Below are 19,763 nucleotides of genomic sequence, written 5' to 3'. Positions count from 1 at the left end.
TGTGGGAAGTGAGACTAGGAAATAAGTCTATTCAAGATTTTAGAAGCTCTTAAACTTAAGAGTTAAATTAAGAGTTCCATCTTTATCCTGTGAGCAGTGGAGATCTATTCAAAGTTTTAGCTCCATAAGATGACATATTAAAATGTTTATTTAGCACTATTAATTTGGCATTAGATTATTTGACAGAGAAAATGAGTAGAGATCACAAAAGGGAGATTAGACTTGGAACTTCAGTTTCTCACACATGAGGGGAAAAGCTGACAAATGGTTGATAATTGTGACTCTTAAGAAGGTTTGTAACTTTCCTAATGGTGAGAACCATATTATTTCTTATTTCTTTTTTTTTTTTTTTTTTAGTTTTTATTTATCTATTTTCGGAGAGAGAGGAAGAGAGTGAGAAAGGGAGGGAGATAAACATCCATCCATTGGTTGCCTCTCACACACCCCGAGTCGGGGACCTAGCCTGCAACCCAGGCTCGCGCCCTGCCAGGAACTGGACTAGCGACCTCTTGGTTCACAGGCCAGTACTCAGTCCACTGAGCCACACCAGCCAGAGTTTACTTCTTATTTCTATCCATTTCTTAACCGTATCTTATTTCTATCCATTGCAACTGATATAATGGTTTGCGTTTCACTGATGCTCAGTAATAGTCACCAAGTGAATGAATGAGGTATACAGACAAGGACAGATGTATAGGCTTGGGGAAGGAAGATTTGATAAGACTTGACTGGTCGCCTCTGAAAGGGTGCCAAGTAGAAAACGGCGCTGTTGCTAGAAATAGGGAAGCCAGTTTATGGAGAAGGTGAGGCTAGGAATCCACATTTTTTGTGTACCTTTTTCCTGGAAGGAGTAGACAAAAAAGCAATTCATTCTCAAATATTCTTAAGCCTGAGAAAGAATTCATAACATCCCTACTCTCCTTCTTACCTTTAATGGTAGGAAGAAAGTTGCCGGATGGTACAATGAATCAGTGATAGTCATAGAGCCAGCAGAGAATGTCCTAAGAACAGGAGCCTTCACATGGTTATCTGGGACTAAGAACATGCACATGCACTAAAAAAGCCTGTCTTTATTTTTGTATTTATTTTTAGAGGAAGGAGAAGGGAGGGAGGAAGACAGCGAGAGAAATATCAATGTGTGGTTGCCTCTCATGTACCCCCTACTGGGGACCTGGCCTGCAACCCAGGCATGTGCCCTAGACTGCGAACCAGTGACCCTTTGATTTGCAGGCCAGCACTTAATCCACCGAGCCACACCAGCCAGGGCACAAATCCTGTCTTTAAATAAGCACATCGTGACACTCTGTATTTCCATTCTTCAACTTTTCATCTAGGTGAAAGGAGATGAAACTCTAATTGCCTGTAGTCTGGGTAGATGGCAATAGTTGAAAAGAAATAAAAACCATGCTGCTCTGAGTACTGGATTGGCCAAAAAGTTCATTTAGTTTTTTTCCATACAATGTCCCTAGTAGTGCTTTGTTGTCTTTAATTTCATTCAAAACAATTTTGTTAGATTGTATTGTGAAGGCTATCATATTAGCGTACATTAAAAAAAACCTTATCAAAATTGGTGAGTTTTTGCACATCCATTTTAATATTGAAGATGGAAGAAAATACACATTTTTGGCATATTATGCTTTATTATTTCAAAAAAGGTAAAAACGCGACTGAAATTTAAAAAAAAAAAAGGTTTGTGCAGTGACTGATCAAAAATGTCAAAAGTGGTTTATGAAGTTTCTTGGTACTGCTGACATTTTAGCCAAAAAAACCCTTCCTATTTAAAGCCTAGGGCAGTTGTCTTATGCATTGGAAGATGTTTAGCAGCACCCCTGGCCTCTACCCACTAGAAGCCAATAAGGGGAGGTAGCCAACATACTCAAAATAGCCAAATTAATAAAGTTATTGGTGAAAATGAAAAACATGTCTTTTATTTTACTGCCAAAACTAAACAGACTTTTTGGTCAACCCATAGAATTCTCAGGTCGGTTGTTTTCTGGGAATGCTCTCTTGTGTAAAAGAGTAAAATGTGGAAAAATGGTTAATTTACAACAAAAGGAAAAGGTGCATGTGAACACTGGTGATAAGTAGTCCAAGCCGGGGTTAAGTAAATGGTGATCACCCTCCAAGCAAGCTTAATCAGGGACTTTTTTTATTTCAAGCGTAAAGATGTTTACTTTCACATGTACTTGGCGTGGGGTCTGTGGACATTGCCTGACAGCTGGGAACCATATGCAGCCCACCCAGACTGCCTCAGGAACTTCTTTCCCCTACAGATGCCCCGCCAGGTCACCCTCGTGTCAATGAAACTGGCTGCACACTACATTGGGCAGGCCACGGTTATTCATTCACACACAAATATTTGTAGAGCACCTACTTGTGTGACCCTGTGCTAAGTCGACTGGAGGTGGGAGAGGACAGTAAATACCGAGAGGGGTAAAGCATTTCCTGAGTATGAAAGGTGCTTGCGATCTACTCTGGCAGACAAAGTGCAACACTGAGAAGAAAGACAGTGTAGGATTTTCATGAACCATTGTAAGAGGTGTAGGTGTCCCAAGATACTGTGCTAGTACTTGACAACGTGTGGAAAATCAGGAGGTGACCAGAGTTTGCCGGACAAAGACAGCCCACCTTTTGTTGGAGGGAAGATCTTAGGAAGGAGAAGAAAAGTTGAGCTGGACTATTTGCTGTTATTATCAAAACCTGGCCTGAGACTGAGCTAAATGATGTTGAATGAGTCACTAAGAGATAAAACAATGAAACAGACTGCCTGGCTTGCACAACCCAACATCCGGTCTTAAAGCCTTTTCCTCTGAATGGCCAGTTGTTCTGACACCGTGTAGCCACAGCCTACTGTCTCACCCTTTACTGTTTTAATACTTTAAAGTCACTGAATTTATTCTTTTAGGGCTGGTATGAGCTTTTAGATGTCATTATGAATGATTAGTCAAATTCCTGGATTATTAACAAGCAAATGGAAGCCAACTCACCCTAGAATTCTGGATTGGCAAGTACATCAGGGAAAATCCCAGAGACCAACAGAACATGCCTGCCTTGATGTGTGACCCCAGTTTAAGACTCTGAAACCAGACAGGCCAAAGGCTGCTGCTGTCTCGTCCATGCAGAGCCCTAGCGAGGAGGAAACGCTCTCCTCAGTCCTTCCCTCTCTAAGCAAGGAAAGACAATTTGGGGTATAGAACTGTGTAAAGTTGCTCATCTTCTATTCCAATCGAGAAACCATAAGAAATTAAATCCAATGCAAGCTTTCTAACACTGTGGTTGTTAGAGAGTCTGACAACCAATCAAATCCTTCCTATTTAAAGCCTAGGGCAGTTGTCTTAACAAGGAGAGAAAGGGAATCCCGTCTAGACAGTGTCATCTGAGATGGGCAGAGTGAAGGGAGGGACTGCAGATGAAAGGGCAAATCTTTAGAGACAGGTGCCACCAGGTGCCTGTTCATCTGCAAACTTCTTTTCATTCCAGTTTCTGCTTCTCTTGAAGTCTTCCCTGCCTGTGTCCCCTTTGAGCCACCACAGTTCCCTGCCCAACCCTCCATAACGGCACATAATATGGCAATGCAGTGAGTCATTTGTCTATGATTCCCTCCTGACACAGGGAGTTTACATCTTAATCACTTTTGTACTCTCAGTACCTGTGTCATGTCTGATTCAGCAGAAATATTCAATAAAAGTTTATTGAAAGAATGAGTCCTTGGGAATAACAGTTGGCAAAGTTGTAGCCTAAGGACATGTTTCTCAGACTGAGATCTTCAGGGTCCCAGAGCTCTGGAGAGGTGTCTTGGGACCCCCATGGGAAAGTGGAGTAGGGTTCTCCCAGTTGTTCCATCTCCTGTTACAGCCTTTGATCCAAGTGGTTCTGATTTTGTCTGTTTTATATAGTAAGGGTCTACATTTTGTTCTGTTTGAAAACTGCTAGAAAAATCCTGTAGGTGGAAGGAGGAAGAGCCTTTGGGACTATGGTCCAATATTAGCAGGATGTTGTTACAGGACAAAGACGAGTCAGGCCACTGTTTCCTCTTTAATAGGAGTGTTCAGCTTGGCCGTAGCCTCAAGACTGATTGCAGGACAGTAGAGACAATTGGCTGCAGGAGAAGAAAAAAGGTGGATTAAGGGATCTTTCAATTCACTTCTTGAGTGTGTCCCTTTGGTCTTTGGCTCTGGATTAAACTCCTTAATATAACAGACAAGGCCTCACTTCCTCCTCTTGCTCTTCCTACTGTCTCACTCTTCCCTCTGACTATTCCTCCCTCAAATGCAGCTTGATCTTTCTTGCCTCAAGATGTTTGCATTGGCCCTTCCCTCTGCCTGGAAAACGTTCCTGGGCCAGTCTTTGTTCAAGTCTCCATTGGAATGTCCCTACCTGACATCCTACTTCCCTCAACCTAGACTAGGATGGCTCCTTTATTCCCTGTTTGTTTATTTCTAATTTATTTATTCCCTGTAAATTATTTCTAATTTAGTGTGCTTATCTCAATTATAATCATCTATTTAATGACTGCTCCCTTTCTCCCAGATATGTTGTGAGTGCTGATGAAAGCAGACTGTTTATTGCTATATTTCCAGCACCCAGTACAGTGTCAAGCAGCTAGGGGTGGTCTACAAATTCTTGACAAATGCGATTGGTAACCTCAAAAGAAGCCCTGAGTTATCCCCACCTCTTAGCATTCACAGACTTTGCATAGTCTCTTTACCTCTGGTCATTTTCTTCTAAACTTTACTATATGGCGATATTGAGGATATATCACTCCCATTATTAGGCTACAAGAGATTGTAACTTGCATCTTGCTAGTTACCTTTTCAGCCTACATGCTTTGGTGAAGCAAGCTGCCATGTTAGAAAAGTTAATGTAGCAACCAACCGAGAGAGGCCTGAAAAGTTGCTGAGGCCCTCAGCTCAATAATTCGCAAGGTACTGAATCCTACCAACAACCACATGAGCCTGGGAGTGAATGCTTCTCTGCCCGCTCCTCACCCCCAAAGCCCTGTGAGATGAGACCCCAGCCCTGGCCATCACTTTGGTACCAACCTTGTGAGAACCCCTGAAGCAGAGGACCCAGCTGAGCCAAACTCTTGACTCTCAGAAACTAAGATAATAAACCTGTGTAGTTAAGCCACTAAGCCTCGGGGGTAATTTGTAACACAACAGTAAATGACTAGTAAGTCCAATGAACGAACGAACGAATGAATGAATGAATGAATGTGAAAACCTCACCAAAGAAGGACAACTTAAGACTTGAGGGAAGTGCACTGAGGTACTGAGACAAAGACAATTGTTGATGCTTCCTGTTTGATTATGTTTCTCCCAGCTACAGAATCTGCAAGTGGGAGTTTGGGGTAAACTCTTCCAAGTTTTCATAATCAGAAATTCCCCAGATCAGCGGATACCTTGTATGTCCAGGTACTATCTGGTATAACCTATGAGAATTTGTGTGTTTATAGAGAAATAACAAATATACTCAGTGATGCCAATTGGGATCCAGTTTATGTCAAAATGTACAGTCTGGCTTGGGTGGGCTTTATTTTAAATGGCTGCATTTCAAATCTTGACCCAAGTACCATCTCTGCATGTCTCTGTCTCCGGCGTATTTGCCTGCAATTAGAGTCTCATGTGACTCTGAAAATGGAAACAAGCTTTAATAAATTGAAATGGGTTGATAGGCTTTAATTGTGTCTATAGTCCAGATGTAAATAACATAAAATCTTGATAGAGCTATAAATACCAGTTTTGTTAATAGCTGTCATAATTTCTAATTTCCCAATTCATTTCAAAGATGCTAATTCTCACCTTTTCCCTAGATTGATTTCCTTGCTTTCAAGTGACAAAAGGGCGCAAAAAATAATAGTATATACATCAGAGAGCATTTGTCTCTTAACATCCAATTTTAATGGAGGTCTGAAAAGAAGTTCCTTTCCTACCTTTCTAAATCTTATATATTTTTTCATACATATATAAAATCTTATATATTTCCCAGTTGCACATGGGAAATATAATTGGTTATGGAGGTTCCTCCAGGTTAAGCTTCAAATACGATCTACTAGGTACTAGCACGGTGGCATTGTATCCTGCCCTAACATTTAAAGATTATTTCCTTTCAAATAAAGGTCATTTATTCTTTCTGCTATTTATAATAATTTTCTTAATCTTCTCCTTGCAGCCAAATCCCATTCAAATTGCTCATTACACAAAGCTCATGTTTGCTCTGTGGAAATGCATTTAACGGCATGATGTACCTTTCTGTGTATCTAAAAATAAAGTGAGAGGCCTATTTGGAGAAATCTGGACAGTTAAATCCTAAATTTAAAGATGAGTTATGGAATGACTATTTGAGTTACAAACTTTTATAAAAGTGGTTATACATTTATATAATTTAGGAAGTGCTCCTCCCAATAAGTCTAGTACCCACCTGACACCACACTTAGTTATTACAATATTATTGACTATATTCCCTATGTTGTATTTTACATCTCTGTGATGAGTTACAAACTTTTAAAAATCATTATTTGCAGAAGGATGCATTGCACTATTCCTTAAAATGTCCAGCTTCTGCAGAAGTTGCAAAATCAAGATTCTTAAAGCTGGCTGTTTTAGGGGCCACTGTAAAAAGGTAATAATTTATTAATCAGAAATTAAGATAAAGTGGTAATGGGAGTAAACTGAGCCTGGAGAGTTTCACAAATTATGCTCAGGTGGGCTGAGAAAACAGCTTTGACTTTCTCACAAACCCTCGCTCACTGAGTCAACTTAGTCTGCTGCAACAATTCAAACAGTACTTGAGGAAAAATGCTTAATCTTTTCAATTTTCTACAGTGTTGCACTCTCTCTGCTTCCACTGGATGGAACTGCGGGGGCAGGGAGTGTGTCAACTGAGTCATCCTGGGACTAGAGTAGTGGGGTTCTAGAATTCAAGAACTGTCATTTGATGTTCCAACCCCAGCTCTTGCCCACTATCCTCCCTGTTTGGAACAGAACCACAGGGTTCTATTGCCTGCCACCTATAAGAACCATGACTCCCAATGCCAGAGTCTTATGAAAAGGAAAGGAACTATTTATTCAAAAGTCATACATCTTTAGAATAATGGTGGAATTCTGCCATTAAATCCCATGCTTTAGAAAAAAAAAACAAACCCAAAACATACAATCCTGCCTCCCATTGCCAAACCAGGCCAGTCAGGGGTACCATCTCTTAGGGAAAGAAATAGAAGTCTGTAGCTTAGCTGGGCAGATTCCTCTCTGTATTATGGCTTCTTTCAGACATCTGTGCTCGGATAGCTCAGCTCCTGCTCGTAATCCAAAACCGTGTCCTCATGGTGGGCAGGGGGGATCCTTCTGCCTAGACCCCCTGACTGTTGCTACATCCTGCCTTTCTGCTCCTTTCTAAGCTGCATGGTCAATTGAACGAGAGAGAGAGAGAGAGAGAGAGAGAGAGAGAGAGAGAGAGCACCTCTCCTGGCTTTCCTACTCTCCTTCCCTCATGGTCTAGAGCTTCGCATGGCTAAGACAGAGCACAAGAGCTGCCCCCATGCCTGGGTTTAAATCCCAGTGTGGATCTTCCTCTGTAATCCCATTTCTGACTCCTCCTCCACTGGCTTATACCTGCCAATAGTCTGGTCTCTTCTGCCTTTCAGCTACCGTTGTTAGTCTGGGCAAGCGTGCCCCTGTGACCTAGGAGCCAGCTCCAAGCCTCTCTCAGAGGCGCACCAAGCCCCTCCAATTACCTCACGAGTTAGAGTCTCACCCCATCTCCCTAGCTGTAAGCTCTTCAGGCACAGCGCCTTAACATTACTAAAACACTGGCCAAGTTCTTTCAATATGCAAAGTAACACTCAGTGGCTCTGCTTTGCTTCCCCTTTGCCCAGCCATGTTAATGGAGGAACTTTCCATTTTGGGGGACCCTGATATTCCCTGTTACATGCTGACCTTTGCATACAGATAAATTGACTGTGTTTCAACATCTGGCATTTTGGCCCGAATTTGGGGGTGATTCTAGCTGCCTGCATACCCCAGCTTCTTGCTTCTGTCAAACCACATGAAGCCGTGTCTCCTATCACCTGGTCTAGATAATTAACCCATGCTCTCTGCTGTAGGGCCATCTCCCCTTGTCACAGTGAGCCACTCTACACTTAGCTCTCTCCTCTCACTCAGTGAGGGAACTGCAGGGCACCCCCATACAATATGGGAAATGAAATAGTCACTGATCGACCAAGTTTACTTAGCAGTGGTCCTAGGTATGGTGCAGGGCAGGTTGCAAAACAGTCTGATCCCAGAGTTCAAGCAATGAATTGAAAAAACAAACAATCAGAATGTCCCCACACTTGGCTTCTCTTTCCACAACTCCCTTGACTTTCTTCCCTAAGAATGGAGAGATGGAGAATCATATAATTAACTTCCTGCCTCACATGACTCTCTCTCCTATTCCCACTATCCATTCAGGTAACAAGGGGAACTTTCTTTTCTTTCCACTTCCTAAATACTTGAGAGTTCCTCTGTGTCATACCCTTCTCCTTCTGAACTCCAGCCTCAAAGTTGAGACTTAATGACATGACACATTGCATATGAGGAATAGCTACTTACCCATTTCTAATTCAGGAACCATTTCAAAAATAATATACATCTTCTATAAGTCAGCAGGAAGTATAGCATCTGATTTGGAATGAATATTATAACTTGACTCTTTAAATATACCTAGAAATTTATTGGGTGCCAAATATATGTCAGCCATTGAAAACAATGAGTGTTCTGCTACATACTGTACAGTTCCATTTATATGACATTTAGGAAAAGACAAAACTATAGAGTCAGAAAACAGACTGGTGGTTTGTTTTCTGGGTGGGGAGAGGGGGTTGGCCATAAAAGGGCATGAGGAACTTTTTGCGGGTAATGGAACTACTCTGCGTCTTAACCATTTTGGTGGTGACATGGTTGTATGTGTATGTTAAAACTTGTAGAAATGTACACCAAAGGAGATGAATTTTACTATACATAAATTAGACCTAAAGAAACCTGACACTTTTATAAAAAAAATACTGATGACCTTTTATATTCCCAAGAGTATAACCGACACTTATTGAGCACTTACTAAATAATTCAGGGTTCTACCACTTGAAGTGCATTAGCTCATTCAGTCCTCGCAATAACTCGGTGTGAAGGTGCTATTATTATCATCATCTTCATCTTGTTAATAAGAGAACTGGGACCTAGAAAAGTTAAGTAACTCACCCAAGACCACATGGTAAGTACAAATGGAATTGGAACCCAGAGCTGATGCTAAAGTCTTTGGATTTTACCACTATGTTAATGCAGGTATGTATGTATATGGCCTCTCAAGATAAGTGAGTTTAGGCTGATAAATATTGAAGAGGTAAACCAGTCACATTTACATTTGCCTGTAACTTATCCTTCCTAGAGTCTTTTCTGGTTTAATCACATTTACTCTCAGAACAGAAAGTAATGGTACAACACTCCGCCCCATAATTTCTCTCATCCCAGGAACATAGTTCTCCAATTGCCCCAATTGAACATCCTCAATTCGATCAAGAGACCCATTTCTCTCAATTGCCTTCAGTGAGCTAAGCATGAGTTGTATCTGGGTGACTGTTGGCAATGATGATTCCCTGGAAAGTTGTAGGGGGTTCGGTGGCCCACCATATTTCAAACTCCTGACCAGGCCTCCAACCTATACTCTAACCTGGCGGCCTTGCTGTTCCAACCCAGATACCACTGCAGTCTGGCATAGGAAAGATGGCAGACTTCTCCCCTGCTTATGGAGAGTTCCCTTCTCAAGTCTGCATTCACACACCCTGGGTCTGAGAACTCCAGCTCATGCTGCCTCTAACAGCAAATGAATGAAGCACTGTAGGGTGCTTCATTAGCTGCTGATGCTAGCACACCCCAGATGTCAGGATGCCAGGGAGTCTTCCCTGCTACTGTTCTCTATGATCAATTATGGATCTTGGTGTAGGACAGTGGTAAGTTATGGTAAACTCAGAGCTGGTTCTTGCCGCAGGAAAGGAGTGCTGATCCCCACATCTGGTCTTTCGGTTGTCCCGGCAGGGTATATACACAGCAGGGTGCACTTGCCATTAGCAAGGAGGTCAGAGTGTGCACTTTATTACCTCAGAGGCTTTGGGCATCTGCTGAATCCACTGCTGGGGAAATTTAAATGTTCGAGTCTCAATTTGCTCAGCCAGGACCTTGGACCAGAAGTGGACAATGCAAACATGCTGAAAGAACAGTGATCCACCCCAGCAAATTCCACCTGTGTTTCCATCTTATCTGCTTTACTTAGGGAGCAATGTGGTCCACCATTATTGCTGACAAGTCACTGATGATATCCATAGGGTCTTAAACAGGTGCTTTGGAATTGAGAGAAGACCACCTAGGCCACAGCTGAACTCATCTGTCATCATCCTTTATTGGGCCCCTGGACCAGAGGGCAGGGTTGCTTTGATTGGGTGATTTGAAGGTCTATCATTTAAACGTGCACTTGCCCCTAATTCTCACTGTTCGGGGGACCTATTGGTATTACTGGTCAATTTATGACAAAGATGCTAAGGACTGGGACGAGGTGGGTAAGTTTTGATGGCATGGTGAGGGGAGAGTGGTAAGGAAGTTGGGGCAGGTTTGTAGATAGTGAGCCTTCCTTGAGCTGATAGAGCCTCAGAGAAGAGCTCTTGAAGTGGTGACATCTTGGCACTGAAAACAAAACATCAAAAATAGTCAAGTGATTCTTAGAAGACAGATTCTTTTTCTGCTCACCGTTTGGCCTGCAATAGAACCTACTGGTGCTACTCCAAACTATTATCAGTTGTTTGTGCCTCCGTATAAAGGAATTTTTCCTTTTTAATAAAGAAAGCCATGAAAATATGGGACACCTGAGGGAAAGGGCCACAATCAAGTAAATAAAGGACATAGAGGAATTAAAAGACAGGAAGTGCAGATGTTGTTTATATTTACTTTTGCAGCCCAGAGCATGAAGATAAAGATCATTCGAAACTGAGTGGGACAGGCAAAAAAGCAGCAGAGAGATCAGCCAAGATAGTAACAGAAGGCAGAATTAATTCTGTAAAAAGTGGGCCTTCCTATAATTTTATTTCCTCAAGCATTAGAAATCACACGATTGAAACCTATAAAGCCATCCTATATCTTTACACATAAAAAAAAAATTGCTACCTTTAGAGTTGTCCCTTGTCCCTGTTTCCTAGTCATCTGTTTTGTTGTTTCAATCCTCCTAAACGTTTTTGCTTCAATATTCTTTTTTTTCTATTTAACAAATAGTTATTGGGTGACTGCATATGCAAAACTTACTGTTACCAGTGGGAAAGATGGTGATTTCTTAAACTTTCTCTGTACTCCATACTCAGACCATTATGGAAGAAGCATTAGTGCACAGGGTGGGGCAAAATGGGTTTACAGTTGTTTATAATACAATACAATACATTATAATTATTGTAATAATACAATAATTAATAAATAATACAAGAATAAACTCTGTGTTTCAAGCACTCACAACTCTAAACCTACTTTTGCCTCACCCTACATTGAAAAAAATAAGTACTTACTGTATACAAGCACCATGCTAAGAAGAGAGGACTGTGTTTGTACAAAATTGTGCTGTACTAGCACTTCTGAAGATTGGGAATCCCTGCTTTAAAGGAAATGCCGTGGGATGGAAAACTGAATTATGAGAGTTCCGCTTCTGTAATTACTTCCACCTTCTTCAAACTCCCTCCCCCAACTTGCCTTTTCTCATCTATAAAACGCACAAGATCACAGTTCACTGAGTTAGATCATCCGCTCGATGATTTGTAAACATAAATCAAGATGTCAGGACATCATCGATGCAAAGTGGCCTTGTTCACAGACACAGAAACTAAAACAAACCAGACCATGTTTGGACCGGCAAGCGGTCAGCGTGACCTCCAGAGGCAGGGACTGTGTGCTCCTCATGGAGCCTGCTCTATCCTTCCTTCAATGCCAAACTGTAATTCAACCCCAACCTGCACTGTGGGCTTGGTCTCCTCAGTCCCAGAAGGTGGTCCTCCCCCGACCCACACCCCCACCTCATCCCTAAGGGTTCAGTTATCTATGGAGTTTACCTGGACATGCAGTAGTAGCCCTTAGGTGTGAAAGATTCCATTCTGGTGTCTAGCACCAGGGAAAGGGCCTGTAAATATCGACAGTGCAGCATGTTATAATTTTAGTCCTTAAAAAAGAAAAGCAACATAGGTTTGTAGAAAATTCAGGAAATACAGAAAAACACAAAGAACAAATTGGCTTTCACCATCTAGTAATTTTTATGTGCATATATCTATCTATCTATAGATATATATATATATATATATATCTATAGATAGATAGATAGATAGATAGATATATGCCAAAGTCACCTTTAAGAATGTATTTTAGAGCAAAATAAAAAAGTAGCTTTAATACTATTGTTCTGTAAGACTGCCCAAGATGCCCCATGGAATCTTCTTTATTCTTTGCCCTACACTGACCCAGTCAAGTATGAGACTGTTCTTGGCAGGGGAAGGGGACAGATTCTAAATACAGTATCACAGTCCCTTCCTAATTATTTGGGAATGTGTAAGCCATTTTCAGGAAATGCAATTTTCCCTATTTTATTTTATGTTTTTGGTGGGGGGAGGTATGTGTGGATGAGGATGTCAACAAAGGTACAGGAGTATTTCTAAGTCCAGAGTGGTCCAGGATAACCAGCAGGGGCAGGTCAGACTGTGGACCCCGCTCCAGACCTGCTGATTGAGAATCTGCATTTTCACTAGACCCCAGGTGCTTCCAAACTGCGCGCACCTTAAGCGTGAGAAGCACCGGCCTTTGGAGCCGATTACTGGCCTTCCTCAGGTGGTATTGATTGTCAGGACTTGTACATAATGTTCACATCTCTTTGATGTTGAAACTAGCAATAAAAATCCCACCTCCATGGGAGTAAACACCTTTTGCTCAAACCACAGTCCTGATTCTTTTGGGAACACTCTTAATGTGTTACCTTCCAATTGCCCTGAGAGTTGCAGGGCGCTCCAATGGAAGCCAAGGGAGGAGGTCAACCCTTAATATTGCCTCCACCTCAAAGTCCATTCCCAGGTCAGAGTCATTGTGTTTGCAGCCCCTTATGTCATAGTAAATCATTCACCCAGTGGGGGACAAGAGAGAGATTCACAACAGAGCTCTTTCAAATCTGTTGGAAAAAAATCAACAGTCATCTTACCTGCCCCTTCCCCTCCCGCCCGCCACCTTCTTCACTCCCATACCTGTTTTTGTTTCCTGCCTCAAATGATTCATTTAACCTTCGCTTGTCCACCAGGGGGCCCCGGGAGGCACAGGCAAGGCACGCGTGGGATGGTGGCGACCCTAATCAGGGGAGCTGGGATCAAAGACTTTGGGTGCACTCCTGCGCTTAGAGGGAGAGAAAGAAATGGCAGAAGCCAAAGCAGTCCCATCTATCCCTGCTGCCAGCCACAGTCATGTGTATGCTTCAGGATGTATGTCGCTCCCGCCTGGGCAAAGGCCCCCGAAGGGCTGCTAACGTTAGGCCTGCACTTGAAATCTCAAACCAGGGAGGTGTTCCCAGGCAGACACCTGAAGCCACCTTCAAAAAGCAGCATTCCCCTTTCTAGGACTAATGGCACCGTGTGAAGTATCATTCTTGTCTCTTCTTTTCACAAACTTGATAGGTATCGCAAAGCTTTTGTGCCTGGGGCACTGTGGCTCCCTCTGGGTTCTGGCATTGGGTCATCCTCACTCTCTTGGATAGCATCAGACAACCCCCCTGGCGCCCCGCCTCGGCCTTGGCTCTCAAGCACTCATCGGCCCCTCTCCCTTCTCCACCTGGGTCTGGCTTCTTAAGGTCTGCAAATTCTTCCATGAGAGCATATGGGACACCTATGGGGGTCCAGTGCCTGAGGCAGCAGGGTAAAAGATAAAGGATGGTTAAGAATGGCTCCTTCCTGGCCCTTGGGGAACTTATAAATATCACTCAGTTCATTCTGGCAACCCCCAGTTGATTATAAAGCAAGCAACCACAGAGGTCTTTTTCTTTTCGATGGTTATGGAGCATAAGTGGTTAAAATCTCAGACCCTGCGGTTAGAGAGACCTGCACTCAAATCCTGGCTCCCTGTCACTAGCTGGGTGACTCATCTTTTGCCTTCTTAATATTTAGGCCTCAATTTGTACTTCACTAAAATAGAAGTAACTATACCTGTCACATAGGTAGATAAAATGCTGTTTGTAATGCACTTAGCACAGGGCCTGGCTTTGGTGAGTGCTTGGTGAAAGGTAGCTGTCATTATTGTTACCTAGAAATGGACAGAAGGACATACAAGATAACCTGACAGCTCAATGTTGTAACCTGGTATAGAACTGAACACTGGGTTCAGTTCTGGATCTGCCTTGAGTTAGCCTCGTGCTAGTCTGTGTGCCTCGTTTTCTTCATCTGTAAAATGTAGGTGCCACTATGTGGTATTTTTGTCCTTGTAGCTAATTTGATAAATTAGACACAAGGACAGAGTTATCAAATGCTAACTGTGTACTGGGCCCTATTGCAAGGGCTTCTTGTGGTAATTCATTTGCTCCTCACCATATACCTGCTTGAGGCACAGAGGTAATATGCCCAGGGTCAAGCAGCCAGGAGCGGATGAAGCTGAGATTCCAGTGCAGGCAGCCCAGTCCCAGAGTCTGCAGAGTCAATCTTTCTTACTTGAAGAGTAAATGGTCTAATGGTTTTGAAAGTGCTTTTGGAGTGGGAAGCACTCTACAAACTTAAGAGATTATTGCTATGTATCCAAGTCTCTTGCTGTTTGGTCTTCAGCTGAGATCTTTAACCTTACCTGGCAGGGCATAGATTTGGGGAGCTACTTTAGGTTTTCCTGAAACCTTTTAATCACTGGCTATTATGAGTTGAATTGTGTCTCCCCAAAAATATGTATTGAAGTCTAGCCCCTAATACCTTAGAATGTGAGCTTATTTGGAAATAGGTTATCAAATTAAAATGAGGTCACTGAGCCCTGGCTGGTGTGGCTCAGTTGGCTGAGCATCACCATGCAGGGCGAAGGGTCGCCGGTTCCATTCCCAATCAGGGCGCATGCCTGGGTTGCAAGTTCGGTCCCCGATCAGGACATGTGCGAAAAGCAACCATTCGATGTTTTTTCACATTGATGTTTTCCCCTCTTTCTCCCTCCCTTCCCCTCTCACTAAAAGTAAATAAATAAATCATTTCTAAAAATGTGGCAATAGGGATGGGTCCTAATCCAATGACTGGGATCCTTATAAAAAGGGAGAATTTGGACACACACACACACACACACACACACAGAAGGAAGACCATGTGAAATCACAGGAGAACACCACAAAAAGATGGAGGATTAAAATGATCATCTCCAAGCCAAGAAACACCTGACCCTACCAGAAGCCAGGAGAGAGGTCTGGAACACATCGTCAGTGCCTTCAGCGGGGGCAGGGCCCTGCCAACACCTTGATTTTGGACTGCTGGCCTCCAGAATTGTAACAAAAAAAAAATTTCTGTATCTGAAGTGTCTAACCCATGGTCTGCAGGCCACATATGGCCCAGGATGTCTGTGAATGTGGCCCAACACAAAATCATACATTTACTTAAAACCTTTATTTTGTACATCAGTTTTCATTAGTGTTGTGTATTTAATGTGTGGCTCCAGACAACTCTTCTTCCAGGGCAGCACAGAGATGCCAAAGTTTGCACAGCCCTGTAAGCCATCCAGTTGGTGGCACTTTGTATGGCAGCCCTAGGAAATGTATACACTGAGATCAAGGGAGGTGGAGATTAAGGGGAAGAAGGAGATGAGTGGGAACTTCAAGGCTGATGATGGGTAGTAAGAGGATGCTCAGAAGTCCAAAGGCTCCTAGATATACATGTGTGTGCGTATGCATTTTGTCAGTGTGAAAACTGATCTGTGAGCTCCCCAAGTTTGGAGATATTTCCTCTCTAAGGAGGTCACATGAGAGAAATGAACATTAAATCATCTTCCATCTCCCCTGAAACAGGTGGGAAAAAGGAAGTGAGAAACAGCGGAGCTAACTTTGTAAGTCCCTTGTACCAGTGAATAAGAGAAGCAGAATTGGAAATTGGGTTTTCTGACTCCTGGCACACAGACCGACCCTCAGCGCCTGATTTTTTGGTCGGCACACAGGAATTCCTGTTACAACTTATTTCACGAGATTACATTCTGGTTCATTTTTTTTTTAAAGGAAAATTTTGATTGAAATATAACATACAGAAATGTGCACAGATCGTAAGTGGACAGCCCGACATCTCCATCTCTGTAAACGGCACCCAGACAGAATTAGCACATCACCCGCACCCTTGAAGCCCTCCTGCCCCTCCCAGTCAGCAAGGCCAACAAAGGAACCACTATCCTGACTTCTAACATCACAGACTGATTTTGCCTGTTTCTGAGCTTGATATAAATGGGATTTCACAGTACTCTTTTGTGTCTGCCTTCTTTCACTCCACATTATGTTTGTGAGATTTGTGTGTGTTTTGCATATGGAGTAGTACATTCTCACTGTGGTAGAGTACTCTGCGGTTCTGGTCTTTTGAACCAAATCAAGGGTCCACAGAGAAAAAAGTGTCCTGAAATTATTCAGGCTGGTCCTTAAAAAAAATATTAAAGCAACCAACTTGCTGAGGCAACAACAAAAAAAGTTGGTTAATCTTTACAAATTGGAGTCAATTTATTAGCCATCTATTAAAAGCCATTTTCCCAGATCACTCCCCAACCCCCTTTCCTTCTCTTGTTGCTTGGATTCGCACAGCCCCAGCTGTGTTACAGTTGGTGTGACTCAGTCTGGACTGATGGGTCGGGGTTGGAGGTTAACTAGCTGTGTTCTACCTGGGTGAACCCATCCTGACCTCAGGGTTGCTCAGAGCCTGGACTGTTTCTCATTTTGCCAGTGGAGTTTCTGTACCATCCGTCACACAGGTGGTATCGGAGCCACCTTCATCAGGGAATCTGCCTCTCTCATCTGACGTTTTGGAGTTATTCCCCTTGTCTAAATTGCCCTCAGGATAAAGCTCCTGAAGCCTCAGGCCAGCCAGAGGCAGAATGGCCTCTGCAGAGGAGGCTGGTCCTCCTGCCGAGCCCCTCCCTTTGCAGCCACTGCTAACAGTCACTCCCACAGCTTTCTCAGGCTCTGGCCTTCGTTCCCAAGGGCTGCTTGGCTGGAAAGGGCCTGCACCCTCTCCTCTCGCCTTTTCTTTGCCAGACCACAGTTGGCCCTGATTCCTTCATGCTAACTGACCATTCTGGGGTCTCCCTTTTGCTGGTAACAATGACCTAATCACAAAGTGCAATTTTAAGGGAGCCCCCATGCAAATCAGCTGGACTGCCGTCCTGAGCCTGAGTCCATATATGGTACAATCCTTGAACTGCGCAAGGATAGTGCTGAGTGCAACACAGCTGATTCACCAGCTGTCCCTCTCCCTCCCTGGGCTGTGCCTGCCCACTCCAGTTTCCAGTGACATCAGCACTGTGCACCCATAGCAAAAGGTTAAGGACTTCTGTGAGCCTTCGGGAGCTGGCAATTGACGGCAATTTTTACTTTTTTCTCTGCTCCCCAATTCCTGGGACGCTGTCCTTTCTGGAATGTAATAGAATAATAATATGGCTGATGCTTTTTCTCCAGTGCTTCTCTTGTGGGGGGCCTGGTTCAGGGAGGCAAGGAGAGAAGACAGTTTATAGCTCAGAGCCTTGCTCAAGCCCAATTGCAGAGGACCGTTTTGAACAGGAAGCAGTCCCAGGGCCCCACCCGACACCAGCCCTTCGTTGGAGACTTGGCTATTCTTTGGTCTCCACCCTTAAATAGTTTTTATTTTTTTGGCCTTCTTTTAAGTATGAGCAATGGAACTAAGAAATTCTCAGACACAGGGAAGAATACTGAAACCTGGATCACCAGCTCTATTCAAAGCTCATTAGTGAATAATCACTTTCCTCTTATTAGCATCCTCAACCGTGTTCCAGTGCCTATTGAAAGCAAAGCCTTGGACTTGATTCCGGCAGCGGTGTGCTCAAGCCAGTTCAAACCAGCCATGAACTTAATTGTTAAATATTCAAGAAATTTGCAAGCCAATTGTTAGAGACATTAATTACTAAAGATTAAGTTACCTATAGTTAAAATGGAACATATTTGATTTAAACAAAGGTAATAATCAAAACTCGTTCAGTTCCTCATTAGTTCACTGTATTTTACTTTTACCTGTGCCCTTGAGGTTATCCCCACTATTGTGTCTGTATTGTATAAATGCCATGTACCAGTGTGATTCTGCACATCTCTTCCCAGCTCCTTGTTCAGTAATGTCACACTGGAAGCTCGAAATCAGGCATGCTGGCAGTGTTCAGGTGGGAAACACAACACATCAGGCCCTTCCTCCTCCACGGTCCCAGAGCCAGCTGTTAGACCGCACATACAGACCCGCGGGTGCGGAGGTCAATAAAGAATGACTGACTGACTCACTCCCTGCCTTCAAGGTACTTATACTGCAGTGAGGGAGACAAGTCCTTCAAGACTTGAACTGGCCTGTGTCTCTTCTAAAATATCGAATGGCAAGTTAAAGAGCATGAGCTTGGAGGTCAGAGAGAGACCTACTTTAGCATCCCAGTTTTGCCGCTTACTCACCACGGCATTGGAGCCAGGTTGGGGATCAGGTAAGCCCCAGGAGAAGGCAGACCAATTGTTTTTAACCGTCTTCTGTTCTGATTGGTCTGGTCGTTAAACATTTTAAATATCAATACTTACCCAGCAGAAGAGATACCATGATCAAGAAGGTGGTTTTCTTAGGGTGTGACTCACCCATTGTACTAAGGGTGTGCTGACCCCTGCAGTTTCCCCAGATGTGGGAAATTCGACTGCTGATTTGTGGTAGCGGGGGACTGCTTTTGTGCTTTCCCCTGGCGGCGGGGGCGTGGCGGAGACGGTGTGCGTGTGAGAAAATTTTAAATATCAGTCATGATTACAACTAGGGGGCCTTACAGACCCTATAGATCACCCCCATTACACCAGAACCCAGGCCTGATTGGGAGGGAAAGACTCGGAGAATGGCACACAGGCTCCCAGCCTCTGGCTGAGCTTCTAGAGCTCAAATATGGAAAATGCTTACCATACTTCATCAAACCTGAGGCGTCTTTGCTCATAAGATACACTTATTATTTCATGAACCACTATTAAAGAAGAAGTGCTGCCAAATAAACAATGACATGCCATTGATTGTAAGATCAATGTTAAATGAATAAGATGTTAAAATGAGAAAAGGTGTGCATCTTAGAATCAACCAAATAATGACACTGCAAATCTTCCACCAAAGGTAAATATTAATTTCTAAAATGCTGCCAGATCAGTCAAAATTGGCAGAAGTATTCATGAGCTTCTAAGAAGACGGGAGCCCAGGTAGGAAGGTGAAAGCAGGCTCGTGGAGCTCCTTGAAGCCCAGCTAGAGGATGAGGATTTCCTCCTGCAGGCAGTAGGCAGTCTCCAGGGGTTCCTGGCAGAGGAGTATGACATCTCTGATCAAGTGGCCTTGGGTGTCTGAAATAGTTATGAATCCATCTGTCAATGGAAGAATGTCCAAACCTGTAGAGAATTTTTGTAAGAGTGTATTTGAACCAAGCTGATGACACACTGGGAAGCAAGATCTCAAAAGCTCTGCAGAATGACAGTTTTGTAGTATCTTCTATACACTTGGAACTAAAGAGGGAAGTGAG

The 19,763-nt window shown here is 43.3% G+C and overlaps 1 non-coding gene across 1 annotated transcript; it reads left to right on the top strand.

The window, feature by feature from the left end:
• Positions 1 to 18,793: 18,793 nt before the first annotated feature.
• On the top strand, positions 18,794 to 18,956 carry LOC129068063 (U1 spliceosomal RNA). The gene has a single exon (XR_008528875.1). It is a non-coding gene; the product is annotated as a U1 spliceosomal RNA (small nuclear RNA).
• Positions 18,957 to 19,763: the final 807 nt, after the last annotated feature.

This window comes from Pteronotus mesoamericanus, unplaced genomic scaffold (assembly GCF_021234165.1).
Source record: "Pteronotus mesoamericanus isolate MK-2021 breed Mesoamerican mustached bat unplaced genomic scaffold, CSHL_Meso_final contig_20, whole genome shotgun sequence".
Taxonomy (NCBI): Eukaryota; Metazoa; Chordata; class Mammalia; order Chiroptera; family Mormoopidae; genus Pteronotus; species Pteronotus mesoamericanus.
This window is presented reverse-complemented; position numbering and strand designations above follow the sequence as displayed.